Here is a 26344-nt window from a genome sequence, read left to right on the forward strand (position 1 = left end):
TGGTCAGTAAATACATAGTGAATGAAGGAATGTGAGCTGGATAGAACACCAGGTTTCAATGACCTTGTGAACTGGCTCAAACATGTGCCCTAGTCAAATGTACCATTGTTCTGAATTATTCAAAAGCTATGAAATATTTGGGGGTTTTTTTAGGGGCCACTCTTCTTTATTGCCTGCCATTCTTCCTTCACACCATGAAGAGAACCACCTTGATGTAAGGGCATGTGGTCTTCTTGGGCAGTTAGCCATCTTGGTTCAACAGTCTCGTGGAATCTCTTTCTGTCTTGTGCATCTCAGACCTGGCTTGACAGCCGTGGGGTTTCATTTCCCCAGTGACTGTTCCTGAGAGAGAATTTAGTATTTTATAAAGCTGTGAGAGGTCACTGAAGAAAGAAATCCCTTCGCTCTTCAGAAGAGTTTCCTGTTGAGCTCCTCGGGACCTGGGAGACGAGATGAGGATTGCTCCCTGGGCGAGAGAGCAAGTGTGTGCTTATGTGTGTGCACACACTCACAGTCAGTGCCAAGTCCAGCAGAGGGAGGGCATGGGCCCCACAGGCAAAGCATTCGTGATGTGGGTTCCCAGCTTGGGTGCTCAGAACGTTGGGAGAGAGTTGTTAGACACGAACCGTCCAGCTGTCTCAGAGAACTTCAGAATCCCAACCACAATGGAAGATAGTTTGTGATATGGTGCTTGAACTGTACTCTGTAGTCTTGACATGGGCATAGAGCCCTCTGTGGAAATAATGAAATCTTGGAGCTGGAAAGAATTCACACACACACACACACACAGAGTTTTGTAAGTAATATCAAGTGATTTGTGAAATCTCTGAATTCCTTTATAAAACCACTGCTCTGTGGTATTTCTTTCCTGTCTCAAAACAGTCTCCAAGACCAATGTCTTTCTCTTTTATCCATTATTTTCCGTCACTTGTTCCACTTCCAGGTCAAAACAGGGCAGGATTTTATTTTCTACAGCTTCTTTATTCACTGTGTTATATCGTAGGTCCTTTTCCGTGTTGCTACAGAATCTTCGTAAAGACCATTTTTCATGGCTGCAAAATATCCCATCTGGTAGCCATCTCGGACTTTTCTTAAGCCCTCCATTGTTGGTAGATGCAGCACCTGGTTTCTAATTTTTTGCTATTTTAAGTTAACATTTCAGCAGAGAGTTTGCCCCAAGCATTGCCCATTCCCCACTCAAACTGCCAACCCGTTTCCATTTTCTTGCGGTAAAATGGTCGTCGTCATTTCTATTTATTTGATTTAAACGTGCTTCTCTCTGTCCTTCCTCCCTGCCCGCAGTGCAGTGTTTCTCCTGCAAGTGTGCAACTAGAGGCTTGAGTCTATCCCGTCTTGCCACCACCAGTCATTCCTTTTTTTTTTCTTTTTTTTTTTTTTCCTCTCTTGTGCCTTTGGTTTTTCCCTTTCACCAAGCATGCCAGGTCCATTTTGTCTAGATAAATCTCTCTTGCCTCCATGAATTTGCATGTGCTGGTTCCTCTGCCTGGAATACTCTTCCCTCCCGCCTGCCCCTGGGAATCTCTACCAAGCGTTAGACTGAGAAGAGATGTTGCTTAACGACGTGACTCCAGGGTGGGAAGGGGCAGAATGTGACTTTCTGTGAGGACTGTAGATGATGGTAAGCTGGGTTCCAGAGGGCTGATGTGGCTCTGTGCCCATGTTTAAGGATTTCAGTCACTGCAGAGGTAGAGATCTTAGGGATCTTTGTAAGTTCCCGAGGCAGACCAGTGTACTGGAAAGAGGACATGTTTAGAATTGGGCTGACATTCAATCAAGTCTCAGCTCTGCCATTTACTAACTCTGTGACCCTACAGATGTTGCTAAACACCAGTTTTTTTCATCTGTAAAAGGATTAATGACATATTATTTGGCCTGGTACTGAGCCCCTTCGTTAGTGTCTCATAAATGGTTTCTCTCCTCTGTTTCAAGCCTTCATATGCCAGCAGTGTCTAGCCTTATGCTTGGCTCAGAGTAGACACTCAATAAATATTTGTTGAATGAATAAACATTGACTGATAGCTCCAAGGTGTGGGCACTGGCCCTCATCTGCGTCCTTGCTTGTCACAGCCTGGGCTGATGAACAGGCAGTGAGTGCCTGCTATGTCCCAGGGCGATCTCTACGTGAAGCAGAAAAGTCTGTGATTGTGAGTGCGCACACGGCCCGGCAGCAGCTGTCTCCAGAGAAGGTGGTGGCACCAGGCCAAGTGCCCGTGGCCTCTCCACAGAGACATGGTAATAATTACAATCCCTCATGTTCCTTCTGCAGAGTGCGTCTCTTCTTGGAACATGTGGCACTTCGCATTGTCTGCGATCACTGCCACATGCCTGAGAGGGGGCAAAAGTGCTACGCACTTGCCGCATGCCCTGTGGGCACAAGGCAAAGGAGGGTAGATAATGAGAAAGGATAGGAGTGGGGGAGGAAGCTCATGTCCTCATCCTACAGGTGGAAAGATGGCAGAGAGAGTTTTCAACAGCTCAGCCATGGTGGGGCATCGGGAGCAAATTCAGGGTCTCTTTTTGGTCCTGGCGCACCTGGGCAATTCTGTGGGCCTGGGTCAGTCTCAGCTGATCTTGGCTGGGGCTCGTGGACATGTCTGCAGTCTCAAGGTCTAGGCTTTGTCTCTGCCACTTGCGTGAATGGAAAAGTGTCCCCCCAGTGGCAACTGTGAGATGGGAAAAGGAGGGACATAAAACCTCACAGACCCAGACTGCTCACTAGTTAACAGTTCGAGCCCCCAAACTCCTTGAAACTCAGTTCCAGGGCATTAAAACTACAAAGAACAGGAATGTCCTAAAATTGGCCAGCTCAGGTTGGCATGATGTTGTGCCAAGCTGTTGGCTATGCCCAGGAATTCCCCAGCCGTGCCTCACTCAGACTAGGTCATGCTCCTCTGTGACAGTGCCCTGTGCTTTTCCTTTGTGACACTTGGCTGATTTGTAATGATTTGTTTATTAGCATGATTATACGTATAATTACACATGTAGTCTCTTTGACCAGACTGAAAGCTCTGTGAGGTCAGAGAATACTTTTGTCTAGTTTACTATCTATCAATCAATCTATCTATAGATATCTATATCTATATATCCATTACCAAGTACACAGAAGTCAATAAGTATTTGTTGAATAGATGAATGAATTATACATTTTAAATGAATAGGAAAAAAATAAGCCAACAAAAATCAAGTTACGGGACAAGAAACACCTTGTACTGGAATGAGATGGCTTTTGTTCTGGATATACCTAAACCATAGCCTCACTTGTAATTTCAACCTACAGTTGTAAAATGAAATTAGTTATTTCTTTGTTACACAGAATTGCGGGTATAAATTTCTACAGCTCTGTAAGGTCAGGGATGCTATCCGTCTTGCTTATCCATTGTATCCTAGGAGCTAGCATAGTACATAGCACAAATTGTATACTAAATAAATATTTGTTGAAGGGTGGAAGGAAGGAGCCTGCAGATGCTTTAAAATTCATCAATCCATGCCCCATTAATTAAGAATATTGGATAATTAAGACAGATCCTAATTGAGTTTTTCTCTTTACATTTTATTTATTTATCTTGTATTTATCATTATTCCCTGCCTCATTTAGAAAAAAAAAATTGAGGTGCCAGCAAAATACGTCTATTTCACACTATTCTTTCACTCAACAAATATTTATTAGCTGCCTCTTCTAAGCTATGTAGAGGATTTGGTGTTGAAGCTGTAATGGGAGAAAAGACAGCTCACGGTGTCTGTCTTCATAGATGTTCCAGTATTGAAAACACGTTGGCCAACGAAGTCAATAGAATTTGGAGTATTGTTTAAAATATGTACCAGTTAGCTTTTGCTGCATAACAAAGCACCCCAAACTTTGTACTTGAAAACAAGAACCGTTTATTTAATTTGTGACTCAGCTTGATCGTGTCAGCAGTTTGATCTGAGCTCCTCTGGGCAATTCTGACCCAGGTCAGACTTAGCTGATGTTGGCTGGGGCTCATTTGTGCGTCGACAGTGAGCTGCGAGGCTGGCTAGGGACTGGCTGAGGCCGAGTGCCTCAGTTCTATTCCAGGTGGCCTCATCCTCCGGCATGCTAGCAGAAACTTATTCACATGGAAGTCTCAGGGCTCCAAGAGGTTGAGAGTAGAGGCTGCAAGGCCTACCCGCCAGAACTCACACAGGGTCACTTCTGCTGCATTCTGTTGGTCAAAGAAAGACACAAAGCGAGACCAGATCCAAGTGGTAGAGAACCAGATTCCATCTTTTGATGGAATGAGTTACAGAGTGCTATGGTCATTTTTGAGATCTACCACAACATAGTTTTTTATTGTGTTAAAATATCTGTAACATAAAACTTACCATCTTAACCATTTTTTAAAGACTTTATTTATTTAAGAGAGAGCACAAGCAGGCAGAGGGGCAGAAGGAGAGAGAGAAGCAGACTTTCTGCTGAGCAGGGAGTCCTATATGGGGCTCGATCCCAGGACCCTGAGGTCATGACCTGAGCTGAGGGCAGACGCTTAACCAACTGAGCCACCCAGGTGCCCCCATCTTAACCATTTTTAAGTGTACAGTGCAGCAGTACTAAATACATTCATAATGGTGTGCAACCATCACCACCACCCATCTCCAGAACTCTTTTCATCTGGTAAAACTGAAATTCTCCCCATTAAACAGTAACTTTCCATTTTCTGCTCTCCCCCAGCCTCTGGCAACTACGATTCCACTTTCTGTCTCTGTGCCCTCTATAAGTTACTTATACAAGTAGAATCATACTGTATTTATCCTTTTTGTGACTGGCTTATTTCATTTAGTGTAATGTCTTTAAGGTCTATCTAAGTTGCAGCATTTGTCAGAATTTCCTTCCTTTTAAAGACCAAGTAACATTCCATTGTGTATATATACTACCTTTTGCCCATCCATTCACCTATTTATGGACACTCAGCTTGCTTTCACATTTTAGCTATTGTGTATAATGAACACGGACATATTAATATCTCTTTGAGTTCCTACTTTCCATTCTTTTGGACTACCTCAACATATTCACCAAAACATGTGCTAAGTCTTTTTATCTTACTTTAGAAGTTCTCACTTGTATATAAACTAAGCACGATACTTAGATACAGAGCTGCCAGGAATTTTATTTGACTTACTGTTAACTGCTTAAGATTCCTTAATTCTGAGAGCCTGTCTGCCCTCCCCGTAAGCCCCTATTAGGGTGATGCTATTGCTCATTTTCACCTGCAGGAGACAAAGACTGCTTCATCACTGTAAACGCTCGGGGGCAGCATCACTGGCTGGTGTTCGAGGACTCTATTTGTCCTGTAGCATCTTGCGTCAAGCTACATATCCCAGTCATGTGCCAGGTATTGAAATATCGGATGAATTCATCCCTAGTTCTGGATGTTTCTTCGTAGCTCATTTGTAGGATCCTTCAGAATACTCTGTGAAGTGCGCCATGTGTGTCGGGGGAGGTCTGACACCCATTAGACGCTCCTGCTGTAATTGGATGCACCAGGCCCCATGAGCTGGTGCCAAGGTGTGAATTAGATAGAGATGTTTTTGACTGTTCCTCTGGCCTCCTGACTCTGTTCCTGGGTCATTCCGTGGCAGCCCGGGCCTCCAGGCAGCGTGCCTGACCTCAGCTGCCCAAAGATATAGGTAAAACAGTAGGGAACTGTAATAGCTCCTGCATCCTGTTTGCAAACTGACAAAACACAAAGCTCTCGGAGATCAGAGCTTCTGCTGAATCCTCTCCTTGGATGCAAATATTCTTAGGTAGAGAGTGTTGTGGGACACACAAATCCTGCAGAGTCCAGGAAGGCAAGAAGGCATGTAGCCCAGGGTGGAAAGCCAAACCATTTTTGGCTACCATAATTTCTCCCAAATCGTGTTGGAACAAGTTGTCTGGGAGGGATTTCCCCTCCGTGAGGATATGAGAATGTTGCTCACTAAGTCCCTCTGGGTGCAGAATAGTTGCTGGCTTTTAAGGAGACAAGCCCAAATGTAAGCTCTTACCAAGCGTCTACGCGAATGGAAGGCTGATGTCCCATTGGCGAAAGCACATCACATGACATCAATGACATCACTGTGGGAGGGCAGACAAGGGCATGAATCCCAGGAGGCATGGTTTGCTAGGGGCCACCAATGTCACAGTCTTCCATAGTCCTTCGGTTATTCCAGACCCCATGATTCTCTTGGGGACAGGAGTCAGGCATGTTACATACATGGCAGTTGCTGACACTTTCCAAGCTTTGATGAGCCCTTCTGAATCGCAAACTCAGGCTTCCAAAGCTACCTGCCTTCCCTCATTTTCTTTTAAACTTGCTTTTGCTTTTTTATTTTCTGTTTCTTTCTCTACTTTCCTCCCTCATCCAGGATTTTGGGTGGGGGCGGGGGGGATGGGGTAGAAGGTTCGCGATCCTTCATTACTTTCTTTTGCATTACTCCCTGAACTGTCCTGAGAGGAAAATAGAAGAACTGATTCCAGAAGCTTGCAAAGAGTTAATGAAAGGGACAGCATGAACTTGTAGGTCCTCTCATCAACATATATGGCTCTCAGTTGTCACGTGTGTTCAGTACTTGTATACCAGACACTGCCGTACATACCTTAAGGCTGTATTCTCAGGGGTTAACAATGCCAGCTCTGGACGTGGGTTAGCATCTTCAAATGCTGGCTGCACACTGTGTAACCTGTGGCAAGCTTCTGTGCCTCCGTGTTTTCATTGGGTGGTCGTGAGAATTAAATTAGTCCATTAGCTCAAGATTATCCATTGTTGTTATAATTATCCTCATCATCATCATCGCCCAGGTTGTAGATATTAGCTCTCTCATTGTACCTATCAGGAGCCTGAAGCACAGAGTAGTTGAGTAACTTACCCAAAGCCACACAGTTAATAAGTGGTCAACCCAGGATTCAAACCAGTATCTGTCTGGCTTCAAAACTATGCACTCAGTCACTACATGATATCTTACTCAGGTTTCTGGCCCCTTGGGCCAGGTGGGTTCTGGTGGGTGATTCTAATTTAGTTTTCTACCAATAGTTGTTTGATCATTTAAAAAAAACAGCATCTAACAACACCTGCCCTATGATCAATACCCGTCCACACTGAATCTTTAATGCTCTGTCTTATCAAATTAGCAGTTTCCACCACAGCTCAGGGGGAAATTCATGTTCTCCTGACTTGAAACACACACTAACTTGCAAAAAGAAAACACTGTGCCTCGGGGCTTTGGTGGCTTGTGGGTGAAGGGAGTCACTCTCCGGCACATCCATTTCAACCCCGTGAGAACGCAGCTCTGGATGAACCATGCCACCCCAGACCCCAGTGAGCCCCACAGTCATAGCCCCTCCATCACCAGGCCTTCCTGTCCCTTCTTCCAGGGCCTGGGGTGTTGCCAAATGTTCCTGGGTGCACAGTACGCCACCAGGCAGCTTCTGGTCTCCACTTTTTCCTCAACTCAGCTATAATAATAGCTTGGGCTCCGGGGTCTCCCTTCTCTAAACCCTCCTGGCATCAACACTTTTCCCAAATATGTAGTGAGACAGAAACTTGTCCCCCCCATCCTATAGGCTCTAGTCTAACACGTGTCACTGCTGCACACCTTTCTGCATTCATTAGTGTCATTCCTTCCCAGTCCTCCTCCTCCACTCCAGCCAAGTCCCTTGCATGCCTGGTCTCCTATTTTGCTCCAACCTCTTGTTCTGTGCTCACACTGGGGGTCCCTGCTGCAATTCCCTATTCCTTCTTTTGATGCCCACTTTGAGTCTAATAATCCTTCATGCCTTGTTAGAGTTTCCTCGCAAAACATTCAAGAAAAGCCCAGCCAATTTCTTTTCTTTACCTCTTCTAAACCCCTTCACTATTTTGAGTCTCAAGAGCAATGGTTTAGCAATTGTCTTATACCTCGTGTTGTCTTTCTTTGTGAGCTGTGCTATCTCCCCAGGCAGAAAGCAAGATTCTCATTTTCCAAAAATTATATTATGCCTTCTTTTATAATCTTCATAAGAACAGTAATAGATAACATTTATTAAGTGCCTATTAGGTACCAGGTAGTGTTTTAAGCAGTTTACATATGTTATCTTGTTTAGTCCTCACAACTGATTTATAAGGTGACATTATTACTTGAATTTTGCAGATGAAGAACCAAGGCTAGGGGTCAGATAATGGCACCAAGTCATCTTGGTGGCAAGTGATGAAGCCAGAATTTAAATCCTGGTAGTTGGACCCCAGCAGATGCTCTTAGCCACTACGCTTTCCATAGTTAACACAGAGTTGTTTTATAATCAATACCTGTTGTGAAATTGTTCCCTAAAGCATGCATCGTCACTGACTCTATGGAGTAACCACATATAATGATGAAATATAATCTGAGTTTGTTTTTCTATTGTTGCATTGCAAATTTCCCCAAAATTTAGTTGCTTAAAACCATGTTTATCACCTTAGCTTCTTTGGGTCAGAAATCCTGGCAGAGCTCAGCTGGGGGCCTCTGGCCCTGGATCCCACACAAGCCTGCAGCCAAAGTGTCAGTCATCTCAAGGCTTGACTGGGGAAGGGTTTGCTTCAAGCTCACATACCGGGTGGTTGGCAAGGTCCATTTCCTCTCAAGCTCTTGGCTGGAGGTTGCCCCCAGTGCCCGGCCATACAGCTTCTCCATAGTGCTGCTCACATCATGGCAGTTCGCTTCATCAAAACACTCAGGGGGAGAGACAGAGAGAGTGCAACCAAGACAGAAGCCACAGTCTTTGTAACCCACTTCTGGAAGTGACATCCCAATGCTGTTGCCATAATCTGTTCATTAGAAGCAAGTCACAGGTCCAGCCCAAGTCCAAGGGGAGGGTGTTTCAGAGGGTTGCAAATACCAGGAGGTGGAAATCATTAGAAGCCATTTCAGAAGCTGCCTACCACAAATCCATAAAAGCAATTAGGGGAGGCCTGCCTAAGGAAGGAGCATTCAAGCTGACCCTTAAAGATGGCAAAGAGTTGGCCAAGATCCACGAATGGGGTGAGGAAGCCAGACAGAAAGAAGGGATTGTGGGAGGCCCGGGAAGGAGCTGATTTTGTCCAAGGGACAGCAAGACACTCCATGAGATGGGAGTGGCAGGGGGACAGGGAAAGGGACCCAAGATGAAGCTAGGGTGAACCCTCTGGGCATGTCTGAAATCTTCCTCCTCCTGGGAGCAATGAGAAGTCCCTGAAGGATTTTTGGGAGCGGCATCAGAGTATGGAGAATGTGTTAGAGAAGACGGGAGTGGAAGAGGGTGACAGACGGGGGGCTGTTATAGCTGGGGAGGAGAAGATGCGATGAGTTTGAGATATAATTGGGATGAAGAATTGACTCAACCAACCTGCTGCCCAAGGCAAAGGCCTGTTCAGATTTCAAAGTTCTAAAAAGTTCCTTCTAGATGAGACCTGACTACTTCCACACTTCTGTGTGCGGGTTCTAGGTAAAACTATCATCCTTGGACTCTGTTTAGAATCTGGAGGAAAGGGGTCCTTTTAGGGTAACTCCTCTTGTTTCCTGGTAGGACCACGCTGCCCCTGAGGTGGCTCAGTTGCGATAGGGTTGTGTGTCTTCTCCAGGCTGTGTGTGCCTCTGTGGGTCTCTCTGTTTCCTCTGTCTCTCTCTCTCTTCTAAAAGGCCCTGGCCTTCACTCTACTCTTCTTACTTGCCATCTGAGATACCCCAGGCCATTTCCCTCCCCATTTGTTCCCTTCCAGAAGACTTCCCCATTATCTTCACATTCCCGTTTCCTCTCTCTCAATGTTCGTCAGTAGTATTGTGAACGCTGATGTCTTACTTTGAGTTTTCTCAGACGCAGAACCAGAGATTAAAAACTTGAGAAAATATCTGTTCGGGAGGTGATCCCAGGAAACACCAGCAGGGACACGGGGAAAGGGAAATAGGCCCATAATATGTGTATTATTGAGGACGTTGCCACTGTGGACAACTGGAGCTTTTCCCTGCAGGGCTCCTTCAGGAGACAGTACAGAACAGATGCTCGGAGTTGTCCCACCCAAGGGGTTAGGAACCCCGGTCCATCAGTGCTTGATTGCTCCCCACCGTATGGGCTCTTTGGCTCATTCCAGCACAGGCCTGGAGACTCCCATGGCCAAAAGAGAAAGCTCCCAGTGGGGGGTCACCGGTGTTTGCTGCCGACAGCCCTCACATGGAGGTTTGTTGAGAGGACATGAGTGGGACTTAACAAAACCTAATGTAGTAATAATAGCTAACATACTTTCATATAATTAGTCTATTTCATCCTCGCAGATATGCTTTCTCAGTCCTTGACACACGAAGGTGCTCAGCAAATGTTAATTATACTTGTTAGTGGTGCCCCTGTGTTGTCCAAGGTCATCCAGCTTGTAAATGTCAGAGCTAGGACTCCCACCAGGTCATCAGTGCGGACTCCACTGGTCTTTCGACCGTAGAACAAGGAACATGTCACTGCAGTGAGGGGGTCCTGCCTCAGCTTTGGAGACGTGTTGAGGAGAAAGGTGGAATGGGTAATCCGGAGGCCTGACTTTGCAACATTGCCATCTTGCCCTGGGTCAGCCCAATTAGCAGGGTTTGTCTGATAAAATTACAGAGAGGAAAAGCCCAGAATGACCTCTGGGGATACACAGGAGAATCCAGGAAGAACAAATGAGTGTGAAAAAGTATATATTGACTCTCTATCAAGCCAAAAGTACCAGATTGAAAAAAAAATCATTTAGGCACTATCTCGTGTTTGCTTCTGGAGACCAAACTAACTCAGCCCACTGCCTTTCTGGGAAAATGCACCACTCAGAAAGGGCCCATCCAAGTAAAGCCTGGTTGATTCCTTGGTTGTATCTATTGTTGGCCATAATCTTTTATTTTGGCTCCTTGATGGTCTTTCAGAAATGTGGGTAGATTCTAAGCAGAACAGCAACCATGGAACAGGAAGATTACTGGAGGGGCAAAGTGAATGCAGGAAAGAAAAAAACCCTACATTCGAGAAGGACAATGGCTCTAGGCTTGGCTGTCTAGGTACCCAGTGGCGCTGCGCTGAGTGAGAAAGGGGAGAGAACCTAACATCGGGTACCTCTGCTGTGTGTCAGGCAGTGTCCTTGGCGTTATGAGCACAGAGGCCCTGTGTAGTAGACGTTAAAGTCTGGGGCATTAAACAGCTGACCTGCGGTCACCTGGCTGTCAAGCCCAGAAGCATTTGAACTCAGTTCTGCCTGACTCTAACATCCTTGCTCTTTCCTCTCTGCTGTGCCTCAGTTTCCTTCTGTGCTTTATAGAACTATTTATCAAATGCATAGGAAATGCCTTTCCTAAAGTATGATTTTCTGTACACGTTGCTATAGATTACTGATGAAGCAGTGAGCCTCAGCTCCTGCTCTGCTGGTCAGCACCCCTTTAGGAAGAGCTGGTCCCAGAAGACTCCACTCGGTGCCTTTTCTGTACCAAGCGAAGAAGGCTATTACTTGGGCAAAGGTGCTCCTCATCGTCTGCAAATCATTGGGACCCCGTCTGGTTCTGGCCAGAGAGTTAGCAAAACCCAGATGGAGGTTTTTTTTGTTTTTTTTTTTTTTAAGCCAGGTTTCCTTTTTATTATTATTATTCATGCCAGGAGTCCACTGGGAAAATCTTTATCTGCATTAAAACATACATAAGAAGAGAGAAGAAAAGGCAGACAAGAGTGTGTCCTACAAAGGGTTTCTTTGAGCCCAGCTCTGTTCCTCTGTCAAGTTCTTTGCGGCGCTCTCCACAAAGATGGAATCTGGGTTCAAGGTTGAATGGAAGCCGGCTCCTGATGGAAAGCATATCCCCTGAACACACCTCTAGGAGATTAGCCCGTCATTAAATATTTGTAGGATAACAGGAGAAGCCTAATTTAGTTTTTGTTTCTTTCTCTCTGTGGTTTAATCACAGATGAAAGAGACTAATAGCACTGCAGAGCTTTCTGGTGATCAAAGGCCAATCAATCCCCTTTGTGGAGTAATTAACTATTTGCTAAACTTGCAGAATTGATTTCCATTTAGGGCTAAGAGAGAGGGTTTTAAATGAAGACCGATTCACCAGGCGAGAGGAGGGAATCTCGGGGCTGATGCCAGGAGATACTCAGGGTGATGAATTGGAATCTGCTAATTAGAGACTGAAAAATACAGCCAGAACCTGACCCTATTCAGGAGCACTTTAGGGGAAGGACAGGCAGGAAGGAGGTTGGACGCCGACGCTGTCTTTATCCGCCAGGCAGCTGTGCACACTTGAAGTGCACACTTGGAGAGAGTGTTGGCATCCCTTTTGGGGCCGAAAAGGCTTGATCGCAGGCAGATGCTGAACTGGGCAGGAGGCAGAGTGAATGTGGTGGGAAGTCAGAGTGGAAGTGAGAGGTGACGAGGGTGTGGAGCCCCCGTGACACGAGGGCCTCGTGTGGGCATGCCCCAAAGCACCGAGCTGGTCCTTGTGGACCCTTGAGAGTCTGCTCAGGCACTTGAAGTCAGTCAAGAATTTAGATCCTGTTGGCCTAGGTGCCCTGAGAATATGACCAGTTGAATACACGTGGGACCTCAAATGAAAAGTTTATGCCCACTTGGAACTATGAAGACTTGAGACAACCTAATAATACCTCTCTTTAGGGTCGCCAGATAAACCACAGGATGCCCAGCTTGGTGTGAAATTCAGATAAATGAATAATTCTCTTTATTATAAGTATGTCCGAAATTATCTGTTGCTTTAGTAAAAGTATGCCTCAAATGATTTGGGGTTTCTTTGAAATTCATATTTCACTGGCTGTCCTGTAATTTTATTTGCCAAACTCTGCAGCCTCACTCTAGTTGGATTCTGGTTCTCTATGTTCTGAGTTAGGGCTTCTGAGTCTGAGTTTTCTTCTCTGTGTAGTTTGCTTCTCATAGTAGTGACTGACTGTTTTATTATGAATAGTGAATAAGATAACTGAATGTGATCCCTGCAGACGGTGTGATGCCTGGCACATTTTATATTCTCTGCACATGTTACCTGTGATTATATAGTGAACACTACTGATTTGATAAATACAAATAATAATCTTAAATATTAAAAACGTATATCCTTTTTTCCCGTTTCCTCCTATCCTGTATGCCCAGCCTCTTTTCTTCTTCCCTGTCTCCTCCTTCTTCTTCTCCATCCCTCTCCTTTTGCCCTGTGAATTAGGTCTGCACTACCAACATTAATATTCTGTTATAAACTACAGCATCTCTGTCCGTTCTCCCTCCTGTGGAGGCGCAGGATGGGTGAGTGGCCACGAGCCAGCTCGAGGTACTGATTCTGTGGTCTTGGCCGTGCTCTTTTACCTCTCTGTGCCTCGGTTTCCTCATGTGAAATGATAATAATGTGACACATCAGCTTAAATGAACTCATGCAAGGAGCGCACTCAAAATAGCATCAGACACATTATTACCATTATTCCTAATAACATGTATGGGTTAATTAGTTTGGGTTGCCCCAGAAATAATGCAGTAAATGTTCATCTCTTTCAGTAAGATCGCTTGAGTCGAGCTGGATGCTGGTTCATCCTGAGGGAGCGAGTACATGGATGTGGGTTCTACCTTTGGTTTTCCCAGTTCTGCTAAGACCAGAGGAGCTCAGAGGTAAGTGAAAACCAGAACTCAGCCTTTGGTGAGATGAGCGCGTGGATGGTCTCAGTGTTTGAAGTAAATGAGAACATTCTTCTTGCCTCCTGCACACTGGTCTAACCGTGGGTTACCATTTCAGAGCAGAGGCTCCTAGCAGGTCGACTGTGATTGAACGGTGTTTCTTGAGAACTTCCATGATCGATTTCCCGAATGGCCACCACAACCTCTTTGCCACAGCCAGTGTGGGTTCCCCGGGGAGTGAGGTCAGGGAGAGGCGGGGGCATTTTTTTTCTGTGTCCTGTTCAGCCCCCAAACCATGCAGCTTCTGGGAAAACAGCCCAGCCCAGGCACAGGTGCAGGCTGGGGACCCTTGCCCCATACCAAGCCAATTTAGGGAGACTGGGTGGGCCAGCACTACTAACTGATCAGTGGATTTCACAGTAGATGCGGTCTCAGATGACGAAAAGATCCGGGCAGGCTGATCCTATTGTGCTGTCTTTACACTCCCCCATAAGTAGCCCATCGGGCCTTTACTTAACACTTTTATATGGAGCAGGCTTGGTTCCAGAAGCATGGCACATACTGACTCAGTTTATCCTTATAACAACCTGATGCAGCAGGTACTATTATCACCCCCATTGCACAGAGGAAGAAATACATGAACAGAGAGGTTAAGCTATTGCCCAAGTTCACACGGCTATCGAGTGGCCCTTTAGTCATTCCAGATCATTTAAACAGGACTCCACGAATAGTTGCTGAGTCCTAGGTTAGACAGTGCAGCACCAGGTGCAGGGTGCCCCAGGATGCCTTAGACCCCATTCCCACCCTCTCTTTGAGCTAGAGGCATGACCTAAAGAGATGTGTGTAAGATATTGCCAGTATGGTGAGTGTTCAGACTAAGAGAAATATGACTGGAACCATGCTGCCAAGAAGCCTGCAGAGAAGGGAAGAGGTTAAACGTGGTAGTGTTTTAAAAGGATTCTGTTTGATTCTTTATTGTAAATTGAATTCACCTATCAAACAGCCAGGACTTGATATTCATTGGCACATGAGACCAGGGTCTCTGCAGCTCCCCGTAAACAGGAGCAAGACAATGGCCACTTAAGATGGAGCTGTGCAAAATCTCCATTGCTCATTACATTCTTTAGGAAGGGGAGAGAAAAGTAGCTGGAAAGAAAACAGGAAGGTTTTCCAAGTGGTGTTCGGAACAGGCACCTTGATGCCGGCCGTCCCCCGTCCAGGGCTGGCCAGCAGCGTTTAAATGCAGGGGCTGCCGTGAACTGACTCACTGCTGGATAATTACGTTAGGGACCAATACGGCCTGTTGAAAATCAATTCTGTTGGACCAGTGTGTTTGTTCGGAAAGCCACTCAGCCAATTCAGGAGTATATTAGGCAGCAGGCCCAGTGCGGTGACCTCTTCCGGATTGGGGTTGACACTTGAACGAAGGCGTTTGTCCAGTTAAAGGACAGTACTAGCAGCAGGCCCTTATCTCCCCTAAATTGGATTACTCAGATCTGCTTGTTCTCTTTAAAGATTGCTACTCTTGGGTTTTTTCCCCTCTCTTTCTATCTGTCTGAGATGGTTACCTAGTGATTACTGTTTAACTTGCCATCCTTATGTATTCTCGGACAGTTAACGCTTAATGCCACCCGTGTCACTTCCCTTTCGTCCGTGGGGAAGGTCATCTGATGCTGATACCTTCCTTTTTCCAGTCATTGGGTGCACCGATGAGTGGGTGGGATCGAGGTGAGCTGGCCTGTTGGGTTCTTAAGGGATCGAGAGTTGGCAGGCCCGCGATTTGCTTTTCAGGGAACAGAATACAATCCCAGAGATAACACAGACTTCCCCTCCAACATGCCAATTCCCTCCAAAGGAATTACTCCCAAGATGCTTTCCGTGCCTTAAAAACTCTCAAGCCTGCTCACCAAACAGTGTCTCGCGAGTAGGGGTGACACCAGGCCACTGGGATCATAGCCAGCAGCTGCCTGCAGCCCCCTGGAGCATTAAGCACCCTGATGGAAGGTGAGAGTACAGGAGAAATGCGCACCGAAGAGGGCGCCTCTGAGAATCCTGCGAAACCAAGCATGGGCCCAGCTCTCTGGGTGGAGTCTTCGCTACCTGGAGTTGCAGCAGCTGCCCCCACACCTAAAGTGGTGTAGGGTGTCAAGAAGACATTGAGAAGCCCAGGGAATCCCGCATACACCTCTCGAAAGAATCCAGGAAAGACTTATTGCCGCAATTATGGTTCCTTTAATGACACATAAAATTAACCGCTTCACATAACCATTCACTTTGACAGCTGAGGATTTCACTGTGATAAAAGTAGGGCCACGAACACTGTCAGTGATTTACATTTCCGTATCCCAAACCCTGTCAACCAATTAGACTGCAAGAGCGAGCGGCACCATTTTCTAATGAAGCTATAATCAGGCTGCTCCCTCACCCAGAAAGAGCAGATATTCTTGTCCTGAATGGAGAAGGTAATCATCAGGGAAAAGGGTGTGAATAAATCAGATGTGATATCAGCGCAGCCTGCTATAGGTCCATTATAATTGGAATCTGGGCTGATGGAGGCTCAGCATCCCCTTCTAACCGTTTCACTTAAAAGAAAGTACGCTTTTCTGTGGAGAGAAGGGCAACCTGGTTTCTGAAATAAACAGCTGGGAAGGCAGAAGGCATGGATATGCCTGAGCTCTCAAGGGTCCACTGAAACGTGAGGAGAGGAGAAAAGAGGGGAGGGGAGGGAAGGTGGGCAAAAGGGAGAGAGAGAGAGGAAGGCAGAAAGGCGGGAGGGAGGGAAAGAAGGATGGAAGGAAGGAGGGATGGAAGGAAGGAGGGGTGGAAGGAAGGATGAATGGATGGAAGGAGGGTTAGAAAAAGGAGGGTTAGAAGGAGGGAGGGATGGAAGGAAGAATGAGTGGAAGGAAGGAGGGGGTGGAAGGAAGGAGGGGAAGATGAAGAAAGATAGCTAAAACTCACTGTCTACCCAAGCTTCTTCACATAGAAAAACTGATTAATAATATCTATGCTCCTTATCTCTTGAAATGATGGAAAATGAAACAAGATCCTGTGGCTGAAAGATACAATGTGATCGCCTTTTATTAATGTGGCTGCTGACCCAACTCTTACAGGGATAGTACTAACCGCTGTGCAGCAGCTCACAGAGCCTCTTTGGTGATGATGATTGCGCACTTGGCTCATGGTAATTCTTCTCATCAGCTAGTTCTCCAACAGGTGTCCAGGTAACTCCAGGGAGAGGGGCAGGGTGTGTAAAGGGCATCTAGAGGAATTCCAAGTGAGTGTTGTTGGCAGCAATGACCACAGAGCCTCCCAATTCCTTCCCCTGAGTCCTTTCCAGATTTTAAGATTTTCAGTACAATTGCTGTGGCAGAACGAAGGTGTGGAGGCACTGGGAAATGGTAAGGACTCCCTTGGGAGATTCCTGGGTGGAAAAGTATAAAAAAAGGTTCCCTCCCTGGGAACCTTTTCTGCTTCGATCTGTGTTATTAATGCCCCAAAAGGAAGGCCAAGAAATGCAAGAGCCTTTGGAGCCCTAGACAGGATAATGGAACCATCCCTACACTGTTGCTCCAGATTTTTTAAGTATTGTTTTCCCACTGTGTTTTAAGGCAATCATTGTTCTCAACTGAACCGATTTTATTGCCACAAGAAAACATCTGATTCCCTACATAAACACATCAGCCTCACTTCCAACAGTTGAGAATTCCCTGGATTTCTGGCAGCTGAGTTGGCAGGGCTATGCTCCATGCCTGCCTTGGTGAGGGCTCGTCATCCACCAGGGAGTTTTCCCATCCTTAACTGGGAACACAGGTCCCACCAGAGCCTCCCAATGAGCGCCAAGGTTCAATGAGAAGAGATTTGAGTGCACTGCTTGTGCCAATTTGGCCTGTTGGCTAATTGCACTGTGTGCAGAAAATAACACCTGCAAAGATCAGTCCATCCTCTGAACGCCAGACTCTCAAAGTCAACGACAAAGCTCTCTGGGTGAAGCCCATCAGTAGAAACACCCATGGAAACATCAAACGCGGCTTCAAGTGGAAAGGGACTGAGAGCAAAACTTTAAAGATCAAGGAGAAGGCTAAATTGAACCGAATTCTTTCAGGGTCTGAAGAGGATGGAGGCCCGGCTTGGGGGCTGGGAAGGGGGGAGAAATGACACACCCTGAGGGTGAAGGACCCTTCCAGAGAGGTTATTAACAACACATTGTAGAAGACTTGCTGGCCCCTCCCATTTTTTCCCCATTTCCGGGAAGAATGGGGCAATACTGAGCTTCTCCTTCAGACCTATTTTCTAACCAACGTTAAGCAAAGTTGGAGTGGTGGGGTGCTGGAGATATAATTACATGGACTATGCCTTGACCACAAGCACAAAATAAACCATGGCTTTAGTTTGTTGGGGGCAGTTTCCTTTTAAGCAGGCTGCCTTTCCAAGTTCAAGGAGATTAGTAAACAGAGCTAGAGAGGCCTTGTTTATAGTGACAGTGAAGCCAGCCACACTGGCCCTTTAAAAGGTGTTTGTGAAGCTGCCTTTTTTCCCCCTACCCTCTTCACCAGTGGCCTGCCTAAGGAACAAGCTTGATATTCTGTCTGCTTTTTAAGAAATACTTAAATAACAGAAGTTTTCGCTCTTTTCTGTGTGTGCAAAATATCAGCTTAAAACCCAATGGGAGTCAAAGTTCTTGCTTAGCATACAAAGGCTTATGAGTTTTATAGTATTCAGGACTTTAATCTACAAAGTATAATTTAATCCTCTTTGTGCTATCTGCAGCACAGAGCCATGGTTGTAAATAAACCATATGGTTGCAGCAGACGCAGCCACAGCTGCCTGCCCCCATCAGTCACCCTTAGTAAATATTTCTGCAAAACAGATGAAATTAACTACTGTAACAGGTAAATAGAGAGTGCAGTTCTCAGAGCAAAGGTTTTACCATGGCATTCATGCTGAAACACAGCCAACAGCTCCACGGTGACACTCAGCCACCTGCCAATGACTTTCCATCTTCACTGAGCCCCGATGTACCTGGATTCTGGTACCTACCTCTGAGACCAGTGAGGACGGCACAGAAATACCCAGGACGCAAGGGGGGGGGGTATGTGTGAGGAGCAGGCTGGATCAGCCATGCTTCTGCCCAGGTCCACTGGTGTGCTGATATGTGTTGCATTAGTCTACAGCAGGGCTGTGGGTGCTGCTAGGATTTGCAGGGGATGCCCAGTTCTGGGCATCAAGGCCTGGAGAGGGGAGTGGAGTCAAGTCAAGGAGAGGAGATGATTCCCTTGGAGTTGAGGTTGCTCTAGGTGAAAGGAGCAATGGCAGTTGTGAGTCCTGCCATGTTGGGAAGTAAAATGAGATGGAAGATTACTGAGCGTGACCCGGGTTGAGTACGTAACTGATAAACTTGGACTTTGTGGTCATTTGAAAGAGCAAATGTTTGAGCAAGTCATCTCTGTATGACTCAGGTATCACAGAGACCCAGATGTGACACCAGATTCTTGTGTCCGACTGCTGTGGGATTTTGTCCTGGCTCTTTTACCTCGCCGAGTTTCCCTTTCCTTCTCCTGTAAAATGGGAATGATCGTACCTCCTTACGCATTTATAAGCATGAAGGTTAATTGGAAAAATCATTATCATTCTTAAAGGAATTATTTATTATTTATAATTGCAATAGTGAGTGTTTAATTCATGATAGAGGGAGGAGGAGAAACTCCTATCTCTGCCTTGTGCTTTCTAAGCCATGGGTCTTTTTGGCTAGGGCTGTGGTCCCATTTCCAGCATCTGAAACCATGATAACTGGGGCTGTCCCATGTCATGGCTCTGTCACTCTCCATAGGAGCTTCAGCCAATCAGTGGCTCCTCTCTGCTTCAGATAGCACAGAGCTTGGCTGACTAAGCAGTAAGCTGCCTGTCTTCTTCTGAGCTCCACCAGGCACAGGGGCCCCTGTGCATACAGCTGGGGTGAGGCGGCAGATAGCAGGAGAATACAGAGGGTCATAGGTGTGTGAGGTTTCTAAGCCAGGTGTCAGTGGCCTGGGAGGGACAGGTATTTACCTGAAGGCTGAGGAAGTTCCAAAAGGTGGGCAGAAGGTGAGTCAATCAGGTCGATACACCCACTCTGTGCTGCAGGGTCCCTGAGCCTTCAGGGAAAGAAGAGGTGCCATGCTTTCATCCTGGCCTGGGAGACATACCCAAAAAATAAAGCAGTGCACAGAAGTGGCTCAGGAGAGAGTCCTGGTTTCTTATGGCTCAGTTTCACAGCTCAGAGCCAGGAGGTTCCAAATCTGAGCAACACCTCCGTGCCCCAAAGGTTGGCGGGGCCCTGAGCTGGAGTTGCCAAGGGACACAGCGGCGCCAGAGCAGCTTTCGAGAGTTCTCGCAGATTAGCATTGTGTTTGAAAATAGTCGGGTCTAATTGGATAATATTTTTTAAAACAATAAAAAGGATTTAAATTCTAGGCCATACGAAAAAAATTGCTGTGAACTGGGAAGAGGATTTTTTTTTTTTCTCCAAACTGATCGTATTCACACCGTTTAAGCAGGGAGTGGGGCTGAGTAATTCCACGAACAGGATGGGAATACTGAAGGAGGGTTTGGTCCAGCCTGGAAAACAGAGACCCCAGGGCCCCACGTTGTCTTCAGAGCCCCCGAGTTGCTGCATAAATGTTTACGCTGAGATGTGGCATGTATCTATGACATTTTTCTCAATCATTTGAGAATAAATTGCTGATATTGTGCCCCTCTACCCTTAAATACTTCAGTGTAGATTTCCTCAAAACAGGGACATAATTTTATATCATCGCAGGACAGTTATCTGAATCAGGAAATTGAATATTTGTGCAATATCATCAACTAATCTGGAGTCCAAATTCAAATGTTGTTCCCTCTTCCAATAATGTGCTTTCCCCAGGACTACATGCTGCTTTCAGTTGTCACATCTCTTCAGTTTCTTTTGAACTAGAACCTTCCTCAGTCATTCTTTAGCTTTACCTGTTCTTTCTCTCTCTTTAACCTTGACATTTTTGAAGAGTACAGACCATTTATTTTGTAGAAGGTTACTCGATTTGGGTTTGTCCGATGTTTCCTTGTGATTAGATCTGGGTGATGAATTTTGGGCAGAAACACCCCAGAAGTAATGTTGTGTCTCCCTCAGTGCATCCAGCCAGAGGGATGCGACGTTGGGTTGGTGTCGTTATTGGTGATATTATCTGTGATTACTTGGCCAAGGTGGTGTGTGTCAGGTTTCTCCACTAGAAGGTTGCTTTCTTTCCCTTTGTGATTAATGAGAAATGTATGGGAGATACTTTGAGACTATGTAAATACGCAATCTACATCAAACTTGCACCCACTAGTTTTAGTCTCCATTGGTGTTTCTTGCCTGAATCAATTATTGCTTAGAATTATTTGCCAAATGGTGATCTTTCTCATTGTGTGATTCCACATTTATTCATTCAGTTCTACCAACGAAGAACCTCCCCATCCCACATTTATCTGTTTATTTATTGATTCATTGATATCAGTATGAATTTATGGAATGTTATGCATTATTCAATGGATTGTAATCCATTATGACTACTATTTATTTTCACATCCAAATTGTCTCAGAGTTGAACAGTGGGATTTCTTTCTGTCCTTTGACATTCAAATTTTGAGCCCTTTCTGGAACGAGATGTTCAAGCTCATCTTGTACCTTACCTGCCTTAGAATCAGCCAGTTGTGCCAACAGTTCCTAAATCCTTTTAGTGAGAGTGGAATTTAAAAAACCAGGATCTGGGCATCGGGTTCTGGGCATGAAGCCTACTGGGGTGTCATTGTTTCTAGGTCCTCTCAATGGACAGAGCTGAGATCTGTATCTGCTTTTAAAAACACAGTGATACTTTCAGTTCCAATCCCACAGCATGCTGGCCTTCCCTTTCTTGTATATTAAAAAAAAAAAAAATACTACTTCTCTAATAGTGAGACATCTAGCCCCCCCTTTTTTCCAATATATTTATTCCTTTGCTCAATCCTAGAATACATACAAAGTAGTTTTTGAATCATTCACTCATACCACCGTAAAAAACAAAACCACTAATTAGAGTTCAATATTTCTGTACGTGCCTTTTTGTCTTTAGACTGAGGATATGTAGTCAAAACACTGTCTTCAAAAGTAACTTCAAATAATTCTCTCTTCACCCTTTGTTCAGCATGGTTATGCCATTCATTTGAAATCTAATTTGGTTCATTTGTTTCTGTTCGGGGCTTTCTCCCCATCCTTGTGGATTTTTTTGAGTATATGAAACACGAATAGGACTATAAACATCAAAACTAAATTAAAAAAAGCTGATCCAGGGAAGTGTCACTCCTTCAACTCCTCCTCCCCATGGTCACGCACCCCAAACATGGAACTAATCTCCTTCATTTCTGGTTTTCTCCCCCATGTTTCTTTTTGCTAAAATAATTAAATAAATGTATAGTTTGTTTCCTCTTCTTTCTTATTAAAAAGAGAGAGAGAGAGTATGCTATACATGAACTTTTGCACTTCGCTTTTTTCCTTTAACAACGCATCCTGGCAATCAGTCCCACCAGCTAATGGAGCTCTTCAGTGTTCTTTTCTGGCTGAGTAGTATTGCACTGAGTGGGTACCACGGTCTGTCCAGCAGGTCTCTTATTCGTGGGGATTGAAGCTGTTTCCTGTGTCTTCCAGTTACAAACAATGCTTCAGGACACAAGCTAGCATATAGTATTTTCATATAGTTGGGCAGCATCTTCAGGGTAATTTCCTGGAAGTGAGACAGCTGGCTGCTGGGAATACAAATATATAGTTTTGCTAGATTTTGCAGAATCCCCCTCCTTAACGGCCATACCAATTTGTCTTCCTTCAAACAAGGTATGAGAGTGCCTGTTTGTTTTCCTTTGGCCTCATGAGCAGAATGTATCAAGCTTTCTGATATTTACCACCAGTCTGATAGGTGGGCGCTGATATCTCAGGGTCAGCTTTCAAACCGACTTTATTGAGATATAATTCATATACCACACAATTCACCCACTAAAAGCATATAATTCAGTAGATTTTAGTATATTCACAGATAGCAGCAACAATCACCACAGTCAAGTTTAGAAACTCAGTACCCTTCAGCTACCACTCTCCTAGCTCCCCATTCCCGCGATCCTAAGCAATGCTGATCTACTTTCTGTCCATAGATTTGCCAGTGTAGGAAATTTCATATAAATGGTATCATACTATGCATGGCCATTTGTGATTAGCTTCTTTCATTTAGCCTGTTTTCAAGGTTCATCCATGTTATGGCATGAATCAGTACACCATTCATTTTTATGACCAAATAATATTCCATTGCATGGTCAAGTAATATTCCCTGTTGTTTATTCAGTGATGGACATTTGGGTTGCTTCCACCATTTGGCTATTAAGAATAATCCTGCTCTAAACATTCATGTATTATTTTTTCATGTGAACGTATGTTTTTATTTCTCTTGGGTATATATACCTAAGAATGGAATTGCTGGGTCCTATGGTAACTGTGTGTAATTGTTCGAGAAACTGCCGGACTGTTTCAGTGTGTTTAGACTAGCTCACTTAAGTGTGAAGTTGAGCATTTTTTTCTTATGTTTAAAAGGTTATTTTTATATATTTTTCAAATTGTCTGTTCATTTCCTTTGCCCATTTTCCTATTTGGGTGTTGATTTTTTTCCCTTCAATTTTTGAGAGGTCTTTGTGTATTGCAAACATTAGCCTTTTATTTGTAATACATATTGCAAACATTTTCTCCCATTTGTTGTTTGTCTTTTTATTTTGTTTATGGTATTTTTTTTCCATACAAACCTAAAAATTATTTCTTCTTCTGCTATCAGATTTATCATGCTTTGCTTTTCTTGTCTTGTGACATTGATTCAAGTTAGAAATCATTTCTCCATACCCAGGAATTCACCCATGTTTTCATCCAGTACTTGTCAGGTCCATTTTTTCCTGTAGCTCTCTGATCCTTTTCAGAGTATATTCTTGTGCATGGTTGGAGGCATAGATGTAACTTCATTAAGTCTACTAACTGGCTACCCAGTTGTCCTAGCAACACTTATTAAAAACATTATCTACACCCTAGTGATTTCTGGTGCCACCTTTATTTTTAGGATATACTAAATTTTCATATACACCTGGGTCTCTTCCCAGATTTACTGCTTTCTTCCAGGGGTCTGTCTATTTATTCAGGCACCAATACCATGCTGTCTCATTTCTTATGAGCAAGTTTGATGACCTCCTCTGGGCACCTGTTCTTTTGCTATGACCCTTGCTCTCAGGAAGTCGTTCCCTGTATTGGTGCTTTGGTCTCCTCCTGCAGCTTAAGCCCCTTTCCTCTGTGAGTTCCTGTGAACGCAGATCTCCCTTTGTATACCTCTCCCTGAGATGTCAGGTGCTATGAGCTCTCTCCTTTTATGTAAATGTGGCCGCTGCTTTCCAACCCAGAGGTGACTCTCTCATTGACAGCCCTGACTGCCGACTTTACAAGTAATTTGCTGAGTTTGTCAAGCACTGCAGAATCATGTAAATGCCATTATCGTTTTTGTCATCATCATCATCAACGAAAGATTCAACCACTTCCCTTCCTTCGCCTGTTGTTTAGAGCAAATGAAGTAGCTGCTGGTGTTCAGAACAGAGGCTTTATCTGTAGGGTATCCAGAGTCGTAGCTCCTGGAGGGCAGTTCATGTCTTAAAGATATCATACAGGCCGGGAGAAAGATCATCATACACCACCTACTCTTTGTGACTGGGGAGTTGATGTATCTTACGGGGTTTGGACAAGCAGTCCTCTACCTGCACCCCAAATGAATTTTCTTTCCTGCTTTTGGTGTGATAGCAAAATGTCTAATTGAAAATATATTTATGCTTAAGAAATAGTTGTTTTGGGGGCGCGTGGGTGGTTCAGTCAGTTGAGCATCCGACTCTTGATTTCGGCTCAGGTATGATCTCAGGGTCGTGGGATCAAGCCCCACATCCAACTTTGTGCTCAGTGTGCGGAGTCTGCTTAAGATTCTCTCTCTCCCTCTGCCCCTCCCCACTGCTTGTGCTCTTTCTCCCTCTAAAAAAAGAAGAAAGAAAGAAATTGTTGTAGACTCCATAAACCTATTTCTCTCAGGGTTATAAGGGAGAGTATGAGGTTATATACGCCTGGGACAGTTAACCACTATTTGAGTCCATTCAACAAATATCTGGTGAGCAACTGGTGTATATAAAAGCACTCTAGTAGAAACTGTGAAGGACTCAGGGATGGCTAGGACAGGATCCTGCCCTCCAGGAGTTCACTCACAACTGCAGAAGATAATGGGAAGAGAGAGCTAGGCACAAAAATGTCATTACAAGGCAAATGAGAACAAGTGAAAAAAGGAAAAGTCCTATGGGAATGTAGAAGAAAAACTATTCATTCTGGGGCCTCTTTGGAAGAGATGAGACTTAAAATTGGACCCTGAAAAATGAGTTGGATGACCCAGGAAGATAATCTAGCATTTAGAAAGACTTACACAAAATTACAAAGGCAAACAAAACAAAACAAACAAAACCCTTATATTGAATTAAGCCATATGAAATGACTGTTTTGTAGTCCAAATCAGTCACACTTGGTCAAGTTTATATGATTTACTCTAATACATCATATATGAGGATACTGTAGACTGGTTATAAATCTCATAGAACTAATAGACTAGGGGCACTTGGGTGGCTCAGTCGGTTAAGCGTCTGCCTTTGGCTTAGGTCATGATCCCAGGGTCCTGGGATTGAGCCCCACGTGGGGCTCCCTACTCAGTGGGGAGTCTGCTTATCTCTTCCCTCTGCCTCTCCCCCTGCTCATGTGTTCTCTCTCTCTCTCTCTCAAATAAATACATAAATAAAATCTTTTTTTTTTTTTTAAAGAACTAATAGACTGATCAGGACAGGTTAAGAGAACCTATATGGGAGACCAGGTTGAATAGGATTTTGAAAGTCAAGTCAAAGAATATGGCCTTTATTTGGTGAGATTCATTTAATTACTTGTTTATGAAATATTTGTTAGGTCCCTATTACATGCTCAGCCTGCTGTTGGGGAAGCTCTGAGAACAGAGCCATGTTTCAGAAGGATAATTCTGGCAGTGGTGTACTTGGTGGGCTACAGAGAGGAGGCAGTGTGAATGAGAAGACTACTTAGAAGTTCTAGGAACTGAAGGGCAAACGAGGACCTGAGGCAGGATGTCATCATGAATAGGAAGGATGGAAGTGAAAGCCATTCCTGAAATAGAATTGACACCAAACATTTTGACTGAATCAAAGTAAAGGCAAGGGAGAAAAGGCAACCAAAGTCTCCAAGCTGCCAACTCAGGAGAATTGGGAGGCTCCCAGTAATGACCTCTATCTATTCATCCATCCATTCCACAAGTGTTTATTGAGCACCAACCATGAGGTGAGCAGTGTTCCAGGAGCTGGAGACACAGCAGAGAACAAGAGAGGCACATATGTCTAAAGCAGAGAGACAGGCAACGAACAGATAAATAAATTAGCATATGATGTAATAGTAGAGAGTGGGAAGCACAGAAGGAAGATTATTCAAGGTAAGAGAACTGTGGAGAGTGGAAAAGATATGTTCCCAAAGGATAATCAGGGAAGGATTGTTGGAGCAGACAGTATTGGAGCGGAGACCTGAATGATGTCAGGGAGGGGAGCATGGGAAAACCTGGGGAAAGGAAGTCCCAGGACGAAAGAACAATGAGTACAGAGTC

At 44.8% G+C, this 26344-nt stretch overlaps 1 protein-coding gene across 9 annotated transcripts in view; it reads left to right on the forward strand.

Annotated features, from left to right (window-relative positions):
- ZFHX3 (zinc finger homeobox 3) overlaps positions 1-26344 on the forward strand; it is a 1292716-nt gene that overhangs the window by 798087 nt on the left and 468285 nt on the right. For all 9 annotated transcript variants that reach the window (XR_015728051.1, XM_087870546.1, XM_087870551.1 and 6 more), the window contains one exon: positions 13494-13604. The gene's annotated coding sequence lies outside the window, so the exon portion shown is untranslated. The remainder of the gene's footprint in view (positions 1-13493; positions 13605-26344) is intronic.

The sequence above is a fragment of the Ursus americanus genome, chromosome 21, assembly GCF_024610735.1.
Source record: "Ursus americanus isolate L20-20 chromosome 21, mUrsAme1.1.p, whole genome shotgun sequence".
Lineage (NCBI taxonomy): Eukaryota > Metazoa > Chordata > Mammalia > Carnivora > Ursidae > Ursus > Ursus americanus.